General features: G+C 39.5%; 1 long non-coding RNA gene across 2 annotated transcripts in view; it reads left to right on the forward strand.

The window, feature by feature from the left end:
* The window catches only part of LOC112655692 (uncharacterized), a 57,012-nt gene extending 41,884 nt beyond the window's left edge, over nucleotides 1-15,128 (forward strand). For both annotated transcript variants that reach the window (XR_003133840.3, XR_003133834.3), the window contains 3 exons: nucleotides 284-340; nucleotides 447-520; nucleotides 14,730-15,128. This is a non-coding gene — a long non-coding RNA (uncharacterized LOC112655692). The remainder of the gene's footprint in view (nucleotides 1-283; nucleotides 341-446; nucleotides 521-14,729) is intronic.
* Nucleotides 15,129-18,817: the final 3,689 nt, after the last annotated feature.

Here is an 18,817-nt window from a genome sequence, read left to right on the forward strand (position 1 = left end):
GTGCTAAAAAAGGGAGATCCTTGTTTGAAAGCTGTTAGTGCCAAGAATAGTCCCAGTAGAAGGTAACTACATCCTTTTCAGGAAAATAATAGCTATTATCTTTGCAATGATGATATTCTCCTTTAGAGATATGATCCGAGATTGACATTTTTACTATATATGCTGCTCAACAAACTTTTATTGTGAATATACTATGCTCTAGCACTGTAATGGGCTTTATAAATATTTACAAAATTTTCTATTCTCCCTAACAATCTTGCATATTATTGTCCCCATTTTATAGAGGAAAAAAGAAACCCCTGAGACCTGGAGGAATTAAATAAGTTAGCATCACAAGTTGGTAAGTGACAAAACCAGAATTTGTACCCATGTGTACCAAATATTAAAAGCTATTTTTTCAGCATCAAATTGCCTCTCTAACCATACAAAATATGCATTATTCCCAGAGAGAAGCTCTTCATTTTGGCAGTGGCTCAAATATCCATTTTAGTGGAAAATATTCTGTGGGAGTCAAAAGAAGGTAAGAGAAACATAAGCTACTCTGCCATTGGTATTCTGCAGAGTTTCTCCGTTGATTTCACTCCCATTTTAGAATATTGCATTTAATTACCTGTCAAACATATATCTTAACTTTCTGGAGGCAGGAGGGTCAGCCCAATTAGTGTTGTTATTTTTCCATTTAGTTTTCTGAATATACCTAATGCATTTTAAATCTGTCCTCAACAATAACAATTTTAAGCAGAGAGCTTCTTAAGAGTACATCTTTTAACCCTGAGAATCTTGAAATAAATTAACTTAAATTTGTAACCAAATTGTAGAATCACTAAACTAAGAACACCTGAAGTTGGGATGTTTTGATCCTCTTTGTTTATCTTTTAGGGTAAATAAATATAATTTCCCAGATCCCTTAGACCATGTGCTTCCTTAGTAGAGTCTGGGGATATCTTTTTTTTCTCCTAGAAATTGATCAAGTCTAAGAGCTTTGTAATTTTCTTTTTCAAAGTTGAAATTTTTATTCTATGGGCTGTTTCCTTTTGGCTCTGTTCTTGCATCTCTATGTCATGCTCTCATAAAAGAGGAGCCCTTACTTATATTCTTGAAGGTCAGTGGAGAAGTAAAGAAGACCCCCAGTGTAGTTGGCTAGAACATAATATTGATGAGGCTAAGGCGATATGATTATGTTAGGAACCAGTTAAGATTTTTGGCTTAGTTAGCGGAAATCATTTCCAATTGGAACATTCAGATTTCTAATAAGCATGACCTTTACTGAAGTATCTACATTCCACCAAAGAGAAAGATCTCATTAGATATTAGCTGTCTATACTAGGGACACCATGCAGTTTACAAGCTTATATACAACTTATTTGATGACTTCTTTATTTCACGCTTTGTTTTTTTTTTTTTTTAATGAGGGTTTTTGCTTTATCTCTGGAAAATTATGAACCTCTTATCTGCTGAATACGTTAAACACTCTCTTCAAACACTCCCAAACCAAATGTCGGTTACTTCAGTGAATTTTTTGAATAAGCCCTGGGAATTGGTCCAGACACGTGGTCCCATTTACCATCCTATTAATTAATGCCCTGGAATCTAACATATTTTCTGAAACATGAATTCAGTTTCCTAAGGATTTGACATCATGTTGGACTTTTTAGTGCGAAAGTTTTTCTGACAGTTCAGCTCCATGTCTGTGGTTGGGATAAGTTCAGTTTCACTCCTGAAATTTGTAATGTCAACATGATATTGTGTAGTACTTTATAGGTTCCAAATGTGTGTTCAAGGTTGCTGTCTCATTTGGTTGTCAGAACAACCTTGTGGAGCAGATACTTTTAAATCCTTTTCAGGTGCATGGAAACTGAGAAATTAGTGGGTAGAGACTTGCTTAGTGCTTAAACATAATTTTCTGACAATTCATCCACTGTTTGTGCCCTTGTCAGGACAGTTAGACAAATCCTTCTTGTAAGTTATGTTCGTAGTAGTTGTGCTAGGGATACTGTTAGTAGATTTCAGATGAAATATAATAAATATATATCATTGGTTTCTTATTATAGCCTTCATCTGACGTCAGGTTCACAAAGGAGTGAGGATTTATTTTTTAAATACTTAAAAGATCAATGTTGTCAAGAATGTTGCACGTCGTATTTCCTGGGTTCAAAGTTCTTGTTAAATTCTTTTGGTAGACCTTGATTTCTTACGTATTTGATGTAGAAATTGTTTATTGCCCTGTAGACTACCACTGTGATAGCAGCAAGCAAGTTAACAAGGCTTGCCTGGGGCTTTGTGTGTGACATGGACTTCATGAAACTAGTTTAATACAGTGTCTTAAAATCTGTTTGAATAGTAAAACTCGGTCCGGAGTAGCCACTCAGAAGTCATAATGAAAATCATTGGCAAAAATATTCAATGTGTGGAAAGCTCCCAACATAAGCGAATTTATGCTCACCAAAAAGAAATACATGGCCAAAGGCATTAGATATTTTAAGAAGTAACCTTGGGAGCACCTGGGTGGCTCAGTCACTTAAGCATTGGACTCTTGATTTTGGCTCAGGTCATGATCTCTTGTAAGATTGAGCCCAGTATCAGGCTCCACACTCAGCGGGAGTCTGCTTGAGATTCTCTCTCCCTCTGCCCCTCCCCCTGCTCACACATGCCTGTGCGTGCTCTCTCTCAAATAAAGATAAATATATCTTTTTAAAAGAAGGAACTTTCAACATCTGCTATTTGTATTACACTGAGGAGGATATATAGAAGCATGATTTAGTAACAAGTGCTTATGATCTAGTTATATATCTCCACGCAAATCATTGAAAAATAATGTAGTAGCCCTTAGTTGGTATTTATCCCTTACTAGCTTGAAAAAAATTTCTCCAGGCAATGGCAAAGGGCCTCAAGGATTCTCTTTTCTTAAAATGTACATTAACTTTTTTAGTGTGGTAAAGTATACATAAGATTTACCCTTTCAGTCCTTTTAGGTGTGCAGTTCAGTGGCATAAATACAGTTACACTGTCATGCAACCATCTCCACTATTCATTTCTAGAACTTTTTATCCTCCCAAACAGAAATTCTTTTTTTTTCCAAATGGAAACTCTTTACCTGTTAAACAACAGCTTCCTATTTCCCCCTCCATCCAGCTCCTGGTAAACTCTGTTCTACTTTCTGTCTCTATGAATTTGTTCTAGGTATTCTGTGTAAGTGAAACCATACAGTAGTTGTCCTTTTGGGGTCTAGCTGATTTCACTTAGCATAACATTTTCAAGGTTTGTCCATTCTGTCAGAATTTCATTCCTTTTTAAGGCTGTGTAAAATTCTACTGTGATTATATACTACATTTTGTTTAGCTGTTCATCTGTTAATGAAAAATACGTTTTGGGATATCCCTTCTCTGCTGCCCCTTTCTTGACCAGTGGCTGCCTGAGGCCACCCCATCACTGTTCCTTCTTATAGGCTCAATTCTGGACAAGAGTGAAGGAGAAGGAGAGTCATCCAGCTCTCACAAATAAAAGTACAGGATGATGACTCAAATTTTAATTTCAGATAAACAACAAATACTTTTTAAATTTTTAAAAAAGATTTTATTTATTTGAGAGGGAGAGAGAGAGCCTGAACAGGAGGAGGGGAAGGGGAGAGGAGAGAGAATCTCAAGCAGATTCCCTGCTGAATATGGAGCCTAACACGTGGCTCCATCTTCTGACACTGAGATCATGACCTGAGCTGAAGTTAAGAGTCAGCCACTTAACTGATTGAGCCACCCAGGTACCCCAACAAATACTTTCTTAGTATGAGAATGTTGCATGCAGTATTTGAGATATACTTTTACTTAAATAGTTGTTTATCTGAAATTTTAATTTACCTGGGTGTCCTATGTTTTATCTAATAAACTGCCAAGTTCTTCAAACATTCCCCTTGGATAGCTAGCTCTGGCAACCTTCCCTATGCTCTGCCCTATTGATTGACCAGTGTCTGGAGAGTTCCCCATTCTCCACCTCTGGGCTCATGACTGAGTTATACTTGGGAGTTTGAGCCTGAGGAGAAATAGGTATGGTAGGAACAGAGATCTTAATTCCTCTGTGCCACAGGGGGTCTGTTCCTGGCCATCCACTGTCTACCCATTATCCAATTCCAAAGCCACTTCTACATTTTTAGATATTTGTTACAGAAGTATCTTATCTCCATACCAAAATCTTTGTTTACTAGGGCTGCCATAACAAATACCACCGAATGGGCGGATTAAACAACAGAAATTTGTTTTCTCACAGTCCTGGAAGCTAGAAGCCTGATATTAAAGTGTCAGTAGAGTTGGTTTCTCCTGAGCCCTTTCTCCTTGGCTTGTAGATAGCTGTCTTATCCCTGTGTCTTCACATTGTCTCTTCTATGTTTATGTCTGTATCCTAATATCTTCTTATAGGGACATCAGTCATTTTGGGTTAGAGCTCACCCTAATTCCACCATGTTTCCAAATACAGTCACATTCTGAGGTATAGAGGTACTGAAGGTTAGGACTTCAACATATGAATTTTGAGGAGACACAATTCAGCCCACAACAGTTACCTCTAAATAACATCTGATGTGTATTTTGAGGCATTAATTTTTAATTGTGAAATAAAACACTTTGCCCTTTTAAAAAAGAACTCAAGGTATCAGGTAAATAGGTAAAGTTGTAAATAGGTATAGTTGGTAATAGGTAGGTTTTTTATAGGTAAATAGGTATAGGTAAAGTTGTTTTTTATGTGAGAATGAATATAAAAATGCGATGAAACCATATTTTATATCTGTTTCTAGGATTAATGAGATGTATGAGTTAGCTGTTGCCACAGTGATGCTGCCCAACAAATTACCTCCAAACTCAGTGGCTTAAAACAACAATTTATCATTGCTCACACATCTGTGTACTAGCAGAGGGCCTTCTGATCTAGGCTTGGCTTGGCTGGCCTTGACTCAGAGTGCCAGTTAGATCCAGGTTTCCACATGTCTCTCATCTTTCTTGGGCCAGTGGGTTAGCTGGGGCATGTTCTTATGGATATGGCAGAAATGCAAGAGAAGTGAGCCAAAATAGTCACTTCTATCCTCATTCCTTTGGAAAAACCAAGGCTTATGGCCAGGCCAACGGTAATGACCTGGGGAAACTTGCTGTGCCTCTAGTGGGAGGGACTGTTGAACAATTCAGCCAAGGTGTATAAGATATAGGGAGGAGTGAAATTTAGGACCAATAATGTGGTATGTCACATGCTGAAGTAATGGGGTTTACAGAGACTATCTAAGGCTCTTCACTTTAAGATCTTTCCTAAGTAGAAGTGAGTCCAAGTCCAATAGAGAAGATGTAGGCTTAATATGACCCACTAGTTAATGTTGTTGGAGAATGTTTGGGCCATTGTCACAAATATCCAGGAACCTGGATCTGCTGTGTCCTGATACAGGCTTATCCAAGGAGAACCCTTCTTCTAAACACTCCTTTCCCTAGCTAGATTGGCTCTGTCTCCTCTTCCGAACTTCTAACCCCTTTTCTTTTCTCGGTGCTCTGAGATTCTTTCACATGTTAATAGTTGGTACCCTGGCTGGAAGGAAGGATACATTTGGGGAAATAGAACTGGGTAAACAGTTTGGGGCCAACTTGTAGGAAAGGCAGAGGGGTTTGGAATCTCACTATGCTAAGGGAGCTCCTGAAATGTGTTTCTAAAAGATTTTGGGGGGAAATTAAATAAAAATTTTTACTTAAGGTACTGAATTATCTTTTGTAAGCTAATTAAAGTTCATAAAATATAAAACCAAAGAAATCTTTCACATCATTTGAAAAGTTAGTAAATATTGTTTAATTTTATTATTTAAGATTCTATACATTCCCATGGTTCATATTCAGAACAGCATTAAAAAAGTACATGTTCAGAAGCTGTGTTCTCACCACTGGCCTTGTCCTCCCTGGTCCCCACCTTGCTCTTATGAATGTCCATTTTTAAAGTTTATTTGCTTTCCAGTTTTTATGCTGATACAAATAGACATTTTTTCTCCTTTCTCACACAGAAGGTAGTATGCTGCATGCATAGCGGGGAGTCCGACTTGGCGCTCAATCCCAGGACCCTGGGATCATGACCTGAGCTGAAGGCAGATGCGTAACTGACTGAGCCACCTAGGTGCCCCTACCAAGGCATCTTGTGGCACCAGTTCCTCTTCATTCTTATTTTCTTGAGTTTTTCGAGTTATTTTTCCACATAGACTTTTGAATCAGCTTGTCTCCTATTAAAAAATCTATTAGCATTTTCATGAGGATTACATTCAACTTATAATTAGAGTAATTGACGCATCTGTGATGCTGACTTTTCCCTTCCAGTGGTCAGTCTTTCCATTTTTCAAGTCTACTTTGGTGTCCTTTGTGATTATTTCATAGTTTTTCTCATATAGGTTTTGCTCATTTCTTGGTAAGTTAATTCCCATTTTATCTTCCTTACTGCTTTTGTATAGAGGATATTTTCTTCCATTCTGTTGGTTTATGTTTGTTGTTTGAGTGTGGGATGACTCTTGGTTTATGTGTATTAATTTTGTATCTCACTTTCCTTCTATTTGTTTTCCTGTTGATTCTCTTTGGCTATCCAGGGATATAATTGTATGAGCTGCAAACAGGGATAGTTTTGCCTTTCCTTTCCAAGAGTTACAGCTCACATTTCTTTCTAGTGTTTAATTTCATTGTCAAAAGCCCAAACTAAAATCGATTAGCTAATTTTAATCTGTTGATATGATCATGCTGAGACTTAAATTATGATTTAAAAGCTGCCAATTTCATATCTTTTCTTATTCATATCATAGCGAGGTTCCAAATGGCAGCAATCTCAACTGCCGTGCTGCTGTGCCCTTATACATACATGCTAGACTTGAAGGTCTGCCTTGGATACTTGGGGTTTCTGGCTGGTGGGCCAGCAGAGGGCCCCCAAGGCAGGATAGATGTCAGAGGCACTGACCTGATGCAGAGATGACTCTGTAGCTATCCGTGGGCTGGCAAGGCACAAGTAGAGTTAACGGTACTATTAGAATCACATTTCACTCTTTGACTTACACCATGTTTGCATTTCTCTAAGTATCACTTCATCCCCTTTTCCTTCTTCTTTCTTTTTAAAGATTTTATTAATTTATTCATGAGAGACACAGAGAGAAAGAGAGGCAGAGACATAGGCAGAGGGAGAAACCCCTGTGGGGAGCCTGATGTGAGACTTGATCCCAGGACTCCGGGATCACGACCTGAGCCAAAGGCAGACACTCAATCACTGAGCCACCCCGGTGTCCCTTCCTTCTTCTTTCTGCACTACAGCTTGCCCTCTTCCTTCTTCTCCTTACTTCTTCCCTGTTTTGTAATGAACAGAGTTTAAGGAGGTTTTCTGACATTCCCCGTAGATTTAAATCTTATGCCGTCTTGAAGATTATTTAAAGTAGGAGCCCACGGGGGGCCAAGAATGGAAATCCAAAAGATAATGGAAATGTTTTCAAAATTACAAATGTGGGTAGCTCTGCTACATAGGAGGTTACAGCCTTGTGTGTGTGGTCTGACCCCGTGACAGAGCAGCTTTCATGTTGGACCCATGTCAGGAAGCTCCTGTTCCCTGGAGAAAACCAGAACCCACCCCCACCCCCCACACTGCTGGCTGCCAGGCAGAGTGCCGAGGACACTGGAGATCAGAGGACCTAAAGTAAAGCCAACTTGGGTGAAGTGGTAGGAATACATTAATTAGTGGCAGGCTGTCTTTGAAGAGCAGAGTGAAGGTACCACTGATCAGGATTCAGTACTTCCAGTGATCTCTGAGTAACTCCGGCCAGAGATCGAGCACATCTGTATTGTTACTGCGAGTTCCCAGGAAATAAAATCTCACCACAGTGAAAACAGGTCTGACCCAGAAATGTGTAAGCCACACCAAAGGAGATCCACAGAACCCATGTCACATGGGAAGAGACTGACGGACAGGATCTAAGCAGAGAGTTTTCTTACCCACGCTTGCTAATGGTTTGAAAAACCTGGAAATTAAGAACCATAACAGATTCTATTTGTGCTTTGTTAAATAATTTTGCCTGCTCAACTGGCTGTTGATGAGCTGTTTCGTTCCACTGTAGGGATCCAGTCTTTATGGTTGTTTTCAACGAAGTTCAGCTTTATCAAGTCCTCTGGAAGTTGTTGCAGTCATTTAGAGTAGGAGGAACTAACAGCCCACACAGACGGAAGTTCTTGGGCACAGAATGGATAAAAATGGGTGGCAGAGAAAACCCCCTTTACAGAGTGTTGCTTTTGTTCATTTCTGTCTTTTTGGGTATTTCAGTGCCAGGTAGGCCTTCATACGTGTTAGCCAGAAGGACAACAGGATAGAACTGGGAGGTCATAGGTAGATGTGCAACTTCTGCTTACTTAATGGTTGTGGGTTTTTTAAAGATTTGATTGTTTCTTGGTTTATTTGAGAGAGAGCGCGCACATGCATGAGCAGGGAGGGGCAGAGGGAGAGAGAGAACCTTAAGCGGCTCCTCGCCAAGGGTGGAGCCTGACGCCGGGCTGGATCTCATGACCCGGAGATCCTGAGTTGAGCAGAAATCCAGAGTTGGCCGCTTAGCTGACTGAGCCACCCAGGTGCCCCATGTGCTTTTTCAAAAGTTTGGAAAACAGGAGTAATATCTATCTCTCTGAAGTGTTATGAGAGAATAAATAAATGCCGTATGTAGATGGCTGAGCCCCACACAGCTCCCCATACCTGGAGCAGGTGGAGTGTTCTATAAATGGTAATTAGGATTACTAGTATCACAACTGCATTGATAATCAAGGCCCGGCCTGACCCCTCATTAAACTTCATTTCATTTTTCTCAACTGCTCAAACTAAGACACAGAACAAAGTTAATTACAGCCCTGGGTTCCTAAAATTCCCAGAGATTTACAGAACAAAATCGCAATATTATATTCTGGTATGAATTGAACGACTTGACCTGCTCCAGTTCGGGCGTTTAACACCGCAGGACTGTCTTTCCCTCTGGGGCCTGAATTGAAGCAAGGAAGAACAGCTGCATTTCTTTTTTTCCCCTGTAGCTGTGAAACCTGTAGATTATAGGTCTGCCTTTGAGGAGTCTTTCAGACTATCGCTATTTTGAAAACAGAGGAGTCCCTTCTGATGCTCCTATTATGATAAAAAACAAAAACCCACTCCATCCTCTTAAATGCTCTCTCTCTGTGTGTGATATGTTTTGCTGGTTTTGTACCCCTCCCCCTTCTAGCTGTATTTAGCCAATGACTTCTTTACTCAACTGGCAAGGAGATTCTCTCCTCCAGCGAGCTAATAGTGGAGACTTTTAACCCTAAAGCAGCCTTATCTAATCTGTAAATTATTTTTCTTCTCACTTATTTTATGTATCCTTCTATTTGCTTGGTTTGTTTCCTGGTTCTGTTATCAGAAATCTATGACTCCTAGTCTTCTTCTTGTCACAATAACATTAGAAGCCATAAAGAACAGTCTTGCAGTGATTAATTTAGCGGGGATTCTTCAGGTTGATTTAATCAGCACTAGACAGGAAGAAGCGAAACTTTTCTAATTCTTCTACTTGTAGCACATAAATTAAACTGAAAATAGTTAGACCACCATGTAAATGCCTTCTCTTATCTTCCTGGCTTTTAGCAAAATTTACAACCTATAACATCTGTTGTCTTTGCCTGAATAAATCAAATTTACCCTCTTTTATCTTCAAGTTTATCAATAGAAGGTAGAGGAGAAGTAACAAGCAATTAAGATACTTCCAGCTCTTTGCCTCAAGGCTAATCAAACACATACTCTGTAGCTTGGTAATAATACCTTATAATTTGGTGAATGCAAACCTTTTATTATATGCCTTTAGTCATTTGTAAGATGACTACAGTGTTTCATTTTTCAAAAAGGTTAAAGAGCTAATTTAGTTTAGTTAATTTCTTAACCCAGAAAAGAAATTTCCCTGCTTTTAAATGTTTTTATTATCTGCTCACACAGTATAGAAATGGTTTTATGAATTTTAGATCACCTTGATGACAACAGAACCAACAATGATGGCACAATCTATCTCAATAAATTGTGATTTTTGACGCAAGTAATGCAGTTGAAAAATAACAATAGCTAACACTTAGTTTCAGCTGCGTTTCAGCTGCAGCTCTAAGTGCTTTATAGACTTTGAGCACTTAACTGTGTCCTCATAACAATACATTTATGTTGCCAGTTTTTCAGAAAAAGAAATGGAAGCGCACATTAAATGACTTGTCAAGGTCTCACTGGCATTAAGTCCTGGAGCTGGGATATGAATTCATGTTCAGCTTCCCATCGCACTGGCTTTCAAGGACCCAAGTGCTTCCCAACCCCACCCTCCTTCAGGTTCCCTGATCGCTCTCTGCAAAATGTAGCAGATTAAAATGACTTTGATTTTTAAACGAATTTGTTGCTCTTCTTAATGATAACTGTCCGCGAGGCCTCCTAAATCTGGCCCCAAGAATGTCTTCTGTAAAGTTGCTGTTAAACATTGCTATCTGTGGAGACTGTGGCCCAGATGGTTTCAGGTGAGTGGATCTGAATGAAATAAAAACCTTCAACGGACCATGATCCGTGTGAGGATGGGGGTGGTATTTATTCTGTTTGCTCATCTGTTCCCAAAGCCTAACGTGTTAAGACTTAGTACATAGTAAAAGCTCATGAAAATATGCGTAGAGCTGAATTGAAAGGCAATTTGGCCTATGTGCAACTTGGTTTATATTTATATTTTTCATATCACTTGTTTTGGTAAAATTAATTCTTGCTGATTATAAAGCATTTAAATAATAGAGGAAAAGAAGCTACTACCCAAAAAAAGTCAATATTAACATTAGGGACCATCATCCAGGTATTATAATGTGCACATATGTAGAAAGAAGGACAAGTAGATAACATACTTTATTTTTTTTTAATTTTTTTTTAAATTTTTATTTATTTATGATAGTCTCACAGAGAGAGAGGCAGAGACACAGGTAGAGGGAGAAGCAGGCTCCATGCACCGGGAGCCCGACGTGGGATTCGATCCCGGGTCTCCAGGATCGCGCCCTGGGCCAAAGGCAGGCGCCAAACCGCTGCGCCACCCAGGGATCCCCATACTTTATTTTTTTAAAAGATTTCATTAATTTGAGAGAAAGAGAGAGAAGTAGACTCCCCACTGAGCGGAGGGCCTGACATAGGGCTTGATCCTGGGACCCCAATATGATACGAGCCAAAGGCAGATGGTTAACCAGTTGAGCCACTTGGGCACCCCTGGTTGGTGTACTTGAAAATAAGGTTATATTACCCAAGCCATTTGTTAAGTATAATTAATTCTAGTTTCACCTGCATTTAAGAAAATTAGAATACAATGAAATAAACCTAAAGGAATCATTATAATTTAAGTCACCATTTCTCTACCCCAGAGCTATTCTTTCCTAAATGATCCCATGGTCCCTCTTAGGTAAGATGAAAGACAATATGAAACATTAAGGGTGTGTTCATATGCTTTGATTTCTTACAGTATTAACCTAAATTCCTGATATGAAATATAAAGACGTTAACATTTTATTCTTCCATTTCCCCACCTCCTTTTCATCTTATTATTTTTGAACTGTTAAGGTTTATGTTTGTTTTATTCTATTTTGATAGTTCACACAGTTCTCTAGAATTAATCTGTTTTTACTTATTTGAGAGAGAAAGAGAGAACACACACAAGTAGGGGGTGGGGCAGAGGGAAAAGCAGACTCCCTACTGAGCAGAGAGCCTATGTGGGCTCGATCCTAGGACCCTGCAATCTGTGACCTGAGCTGAAGGCAGACTCTTAACTGACTGAGCCACCCAGGTGCCCCAAATTAATCTATTTTTAAATGGTATTTTTACTACCAGTTTTCTAACCATGTGTTCTTCATCCCCAAGTTTTCATTTTAATACATATCTAAATTGGATAGATTAGGTATTCAAATAGCCTTGTTTTCTTTTTTTTAAAGATTTTATTTATTTATTCATGAGAAAGAGAGGCAGAGACATAGGCAGAGGGAGAAGCAGGCTCCATGAGGGGAGCCTGATGCGGGACTTGATCCTAGGACCCCAGGATCACGCCCTGAGCCGAAGGCAGATGCTCAATCACTGAGCCACCCAGGTGTCCCTGTAGTCTTGTTTTCTAGGAAAGGCTTATGTGTGTTTCATTCCCTGAGTTTTTCATGGTTAAGAATGTCTGCCTATTGCCTTTTTATTTGAATGTCATCATGATTGGGTATAATATTCTTGGGTAAACTTTCCTTTAGAATGTGGTAGACAGGGACGCCTGGGTGGCTTAGTGGTTGAGCGTCTACCTTTGGCTCAGGGTGTGATTCCAGAGTCCCAGGATCGAGTCCCACATCCAGCTCCCTGCATAGAGCCTGCTTCTGCCTCTGCCTGTCTCTGTGTCTCTCATGAATAAATAAAATCTTAAAAAAGAGTGTTGTAGACACATTCCCACTTTTCTGTCTTGGAATGTTATTATGAGAAGGCTCATTATAGCTTGATCCAACCCCCTTGCCATACCTCCTTGCTTTCTTTCCCTAGAATGCCTGAAGAATTCTTTCCTAATCTTTGACATGGAATAACCCCTAACCAGAATCTGAGGAGTATTCTGTATAAGTCTTCCCTGAACCTGTGTGCTTTTTTATTTTGTTATGGCTTTCTGATATCTTTGATGAGTTCTTTGTGTTAAGGACTCTAGTTATCTTTCTTTTGGATTTTTAAAAAATTCTTTCCTTCATTATATTGTTAGCTTTTCTCCTTTAGCTTTGACTTTCTTATTTATGATCAATGTGATACCTCGGGGTTTTTTTCCTCCCTTGTCAGTTGGGTGAATCTCAGCTTTATAATTCTGTGCCTTCTTCTCTCCATTTTATCTATTAAGCCCGTGTTGCATGGTTTTGACCTTAGGTTTGTTTCTTAGATCTGCAATCTCTTTTCATCTCCATTTATCATCTTGCTTTTGAGCTTCTGTTCTTTTCTGTTAACCAGAATTTATCTTTTGCTTAGTTTAAAAAAATAAGTAATATTTGCATAGTTCATAAATGAAAGAACAAATCTATGGGAAAATATCCACTCTCCTCTTCCATCCATCCAGTTAATCCGCCCCAGACATAACAAGTGTTATTAGTGACTTCAGTGCCCTTTTGGAGATTATGAATATTTAAGCAAAAATAAAAACCTAGTCTTTTTTTAAAAAGGTCTTTTTGTATGAAGCTCCTATTATATGGTTTAATTATTTGTGGAGTTATTTCTTTCCCTTCCCTGGATAATATATTTCCTTAGACTGATTTTTTTTCCCCTTTCCTTCTCTTTGCATTTTTGGTGTGATGTGCTTGCATATTTTCCTTGCTGCTTTTATTTTTCTCATACTTTACTCAGAGAGCTCTGTCTGGTGTGCAGAGCCCCATATGCTGGATAACAACATATCCAACTGGCAAGGGGGGGAAAAACCCCGAGGTATCACATTGATCGTAAATAAGAAAGTCAAAGCTAAAGGAGAAAAGCTAACAATAATGAAGGAAAGATTTAAAAAAAAATCCAAAAGAAAGATAACTGGAGTCCTTAAATCAGAGAACTCATCAAAGATACCAGAAAGCCATAACATACTGTTTCCTTCCTTTGTTATCAATTTATGAAGTTTATGGCATTACAATGTAATAGTTTCCTCATTTGGTTTAGACTAGTAGTTTTTTCTGTTTTTCCCCTTCTAAATGATTTCTCAGAAATATTTGTTTTTCACCAAGGTATTTGCCTTATATGGCTTCCTCTATTCTCTGCCTATAGCCAAATCTCAACATTTTATGGGAATTTATAATATATGCAAATACATAATTCCTTTGTGAGACTGGGAAATATGAGTGAGCTGTTCTACTTTGAAGTTAGTCTGCTTATTTTTACTGAATTTTAGGGGTTTTGGCAGATTGGGATGACATTTTGGGTTTCTTTCAGTTGGGAGTCGAGTTGTTGGTGTTTGTGTGGCTGTGACGTCTGTGGTCCATTGCTCCAAATGGCCCAAATCCAGAAGAAACTGGAAGATATGATAATACTCTTGGTCAAAGGATAAAGGGAGGCCTTTCCGAAGAGATTACATGATGGCACATCATTGCCTAGCCCTGTTTGGCTTCGCTGCTGAATTCACAGCTTTCATCTCAGACCCGGCAGGGTCCCAACTACTGTCTTCCCACTGCTCATGAAGGAGCAGGTTGCTGCTGCTGCTGCTGCTGAGTTAGAGCCAAGGTAGTTGATAGAAGGTGCTTACAAAACCGGTAGCCAGGGGAGCGAGAATTGGAAGCATTTGAGAAAGGGAGTGGAGGAATGCAGGACCATTCCCGGAGCCCTGCCAAGCTTTCCAGGCGCTCAAAGCCTTCTACATATTGCTGTGACATGCCAAGTTTTGCCAACTGTAAAATTCACATTTCTACATCACAATATGCCTTTTTTTCCCCAAAGGAGGATTAAGACAATAAATGTAAGTTTAAAAGACTCCAGAAAGAAATCCAACTAAGCTGGGACCTGAGTCCTGTGATTCAGAAACCAGTTGTGTTTTGGGGCAGGATTGAAGTCTTTTTGGTTTCTTAAGACCAATTATTTTGAGATACTTAAAAAAAAATTCTTGACAGCGGAATAAAATGACTCCTAGGCCTCTAGGGCCCAGAACTGCTGGAACTTGCTCTGGGTGCACAGTTCCAAAGGAGCAATAGGTTGAGATTCCCTTCCTCTCTTTTCAGGTTTTGAATTTGCCTGACAGATGGTCAAATGTTGTTATTCAGCACGTGGGGCTCTGCACACTAAGACCGAATGTCCTTTCCCTGTCCAAGAAATTTGAAAGTTCCTGTCACCTTCCTATCTACCAAGAAAATGCATACGAGCCAACACAGGTACTACCTCACTGTGACTGAGCTGTTAGGGATGCGTGGCTGACAAGGTTTCCATAGGTAGAACTTGAGGCTAACAGTAGCCACTGCTGGGTGCTTCCTCTTCTCTAGGAAATGAAGATGGCCCAAAGGCTTCAATTATAAAAGAAACATAATAGATCCTAGCATCGTGATGCAGAAATACCTTACAGATGCGGTGTGTTACCTTTTTATTGAGGCCAGACATTAGGCCATCTAATGAAATACTGGGTCCCTGGGGCTGGGATTGAGAGTAGGGGAGGGCTAACTCAGTTATACAATATAGAAAACAGTCCTGAAGAGAGATAATGACTGTCTTTTGCAGGTCATTGAGGAGAGGGCGCCCTGAGCAGAGGGGACCCTGGCTCAGTGCCTGTTCTGAGAAACAGGTGTATCTCATCCCATTGTATTTATCTTCTAAACTGGGACATTGTTATAGAGAGTGAAGTGTGTACGTGGCGGGGGGTGGGGTGGGATGGCTATTCATAATTAATTCCAGACATCAGTGAGAGTAGGACTGTTTTGGGCAAGTATTAACCCATTTCCCCTAACTCTGATGTTATATTTACTAAGCAAGCTTTTGATTACAGTTGGCCTTCCTATAGAGCTGCAGCTACAGAGAGAAAGCGATGGCCATGGGGGAGTTAGCTATCTTTCATTACTACCCTCTTCCCTCACATTATACACATGTATTCATCTTCCCTCCCTCTTCTCAATAGAATTGTATTGCAGTTTGTTAAGTCAGTATTCCATGTTTACATTATTATGTCTATGTAAACAGATTTGTAGCTAAGCAAGTTGTTATTTCCTTGCATTTCTTCTTACTCATCTTGGCGTTAATAATTGCTTCGTTTTCTCTGTACCTTCACTAATTCTGCCCCAAACTTTTGAAAATGATGGTTGATAAGGTCAATGAAAAAAATCTGTCAGGTGCATTTTTTTTTTCTTTTACACTATTGTTTCTGAGATTTCATCTTCCTGTTCCAGGCTGGATGGGTTGTTCTGCAGGCCCCCTGCACAATCCGTATCTCTGTGCAGCCCCTCATGGTCACTCTGGGACTTCCTTTGGCTTCTGTCCTGTGTTAAAATTCCTTGTGCATGCCTCTTTCCTGATTTAGACTGGACCTTCTCTGCTTCTCAAAAAGGCTGAGAGATCATCTAGGGGTAGAAACAGGAGATTGACCCAACAAAAAGGAGGCCTGAAAGTAATGGTGGGAGAAGAAATTGCTTCTTGCTTTCACCTTAGCAAATCCAGTTTCTTCAATAAACTAGTTCTCTGAGGGGATATACGTGTGGATTGTGTTTTAGAAGCATTCATCTGACATCTTATGTTCATGGGCGTATGTTCTGCAGTAGAGACATGACAGGCACAGGACATGCCCTCTTACATCTGCTCTACCAGAGTACAGACAAGTGAGCATGTGGACTACAGCATGCACACAAGTACAGGGTGCTACGGCTGTGCATTAGAGGAGCGCTTAATTCTGGACCAAAGTGTGGACTGGAGGAGCGAACATCAAAGGTCACGTATTTTACATGATTCTGTGGATATGAAATGTCCAGAATGAACAAATCCATAGGGACCATATCAGGTTGGTGGTTGCCATGTGGAGTGACCCATGCATGGGTTATGGGGCTTCCTTTTGGGGTGAGGAAATGTCCCAGAGCTAGATAGTTGTGATAGTTGCAGAACATTAGGAGAGTACTCAAATGCATTGAATTGTACGCTTTAAAATAGTTGATTTTATGTTATATGGATTCCACTTCATTATAAAAAATAGAGTGGAGAGAGCAGTTAGGAGACTTGTCTGGCGATAGTCCTGATATGAGCTACATTATAAAGGTATTTTCTTTATTCTAAAAGCATTACATCTATGTAGTTTGTGAATAGTCATGTGCGTGATACAGGTTTCAAAAAGGACAGAGTGTCACAAAAATGTAAGTCTCCTTCCTTCCCCGTCTCCCAGTCACCCAGTTCCTTTCCCTGTGAGGAAAGTGTTATCACATTTTAGATACATTTTGAGCCTGTGCGTAAGTGTGCGTATTGTGTGTGTACATGTATAAAATAGTGTGCATATACAATATATGTATAATAGTGTGTGCACATATATATATGCATGTGTTTTAATATATATATATTGTCAGAAGTCTAGAAAGAGTAAAAATTAAAATAAGATGAGTAAAATTGCCTTTAGTAAGTGTTGATTATGTGTAGAAGAACAGTTCTTGAGTCTTCAGTACCAAAACTGGTATGAAGCTCAGAAGCTTGTCATTACAAACTGGCTTATAAAGTAAAAAATGTCAAAAAAAAACTCAAAAAAAAAAGTAAAAAATGATGAAATTATTAACCTCTGCCAGGATTGATCATTATAATGGGGGTTTCTAGACAGCAGGGGATTGGTTAAAAGTGATGATCTCATACAATTTTGGAAGATGACTTAATTTTCCTTTATGACTATCCGAGGCATTTGTAAGAAATAACCTAAGTTTTGGTCGTGTTCATGAAATAAACTCGATTTAGTTGCTGACGTTTCTTAAATGGGTGTGTCTGCTCAGGGGATTTTTCAAGTCCGGCCTCCGTCTTATTTGAACACTTTCACCTTGAAATCAATTGTAGCATACCATGAACAAGTTTTGCGTCTCGCTTTCTTCACTTAATATATCTTAGAGATCACTTCCCATCAGTACATAGAACGTTGCCTTGTTCTTTTTAACGGCTTCCTAGAATTTGATTTTTGAATCATAATTTATTTAACTAGTTCCCCGTTATGGGTGTTTAGATAGGCTCTTTTCAGCCTTTCGCTGCTGTAGACAATGCTATGGTGCCTCTTCCTTTTGTCTATGTGTTGTTTGGCCCAGATGTGAGCCTGTGGTAAGCTCTTGAGGGAAGGCGAGGGCGGAAGCCACCTGGAGGGAGAGATGCTAAGGGAACGTGGGAGAGCAAGCACGTAGGGAGGCAGAACCGATAAAATGTGGTGGCTGAGGGCGTAGGAGAGATGAGGCAGAGGGAGACATTTGTATCGCTGTGTCTTTCCAGTCCCTAGCAGAGGGCAGGTGCTTAACCAATATTTTCTGAATGCAGCCACAAGAGTAACTGAAAATCTTCTAGTATAAATTAGGGGTTCTAGTAAATGAGCCATTCTCACCACCCACGCTGGTTTTGATTTTCATGACCTCTCCCTCTCTGCTCTCCTGGAGACTTGACACTTTACTGACAACCAGGCAGCGACTTGTATCGAGCACCCCATTCTGTGACTTCAGGGTATTTTTCTGCGTGTTGTATGGGCAGTGCAGCGGTTAATAAATAATTGCAAATCTAATTGTGGGGTACCGGTGTTCTTGTTCTTAAGTCAAGTGAGTGTTTTATGAATCGGAACAAACATGATATTTTGGTCTCCAGTTAATATCAAGGTTAATGATATTTAACAAAATTGAAATTTATAGTAGGTAGTGCTTTTAATCAGCGTTCAGGAGTACATCTGTGGCGTTCTCCATCTCTTCCTACCAAGGAGTACTTCTATATCTTGTCTCCCTTTAGGAGCCTAAATTTGTTTCTTCTCTGAATTCTCTTAAAATCTGCTTTCCTCCCTAATTAAACTATGATTTAAAAGCATGGTAAGATTATAACTAAGCTAGTTTTGACCCCCACACAGTAAGCACTCAGAATTTCAGTATATTCCTGATTTATGATATGATTTCTCAGCATTAGTGATTACTATAATCAAATCACCGTAATAACTATGACATTTGTGTTTAGGACAATTTTCAACTGCCAGCTTAAAAGTTGTAGAGAGCCTTATTTCGTGTTGGCATGTGATTCTTTACATTCAGTAATCAGAATTAGCGGTTAGTATAAGCTTCTTGTCTGCATGCACCTAAATCTCTCTCTAGCTACCCATGTATGTACACACACACACACACAC

Source organism: Canis lupus, chromosome X (genome assembly GCF_003254725.2).
Source record: "Canis lupus dingo isolate Sandy chromosome X, ASM325472v2, whole genome shotgun sequence".
In the NCBI taxonomy this organism is placed as follows: domain Eukaryota; kingdom Metazoa; phylum Chordata; class Mammalia; order Carnivora; family Canidae; genus Canis; species Canis lupus.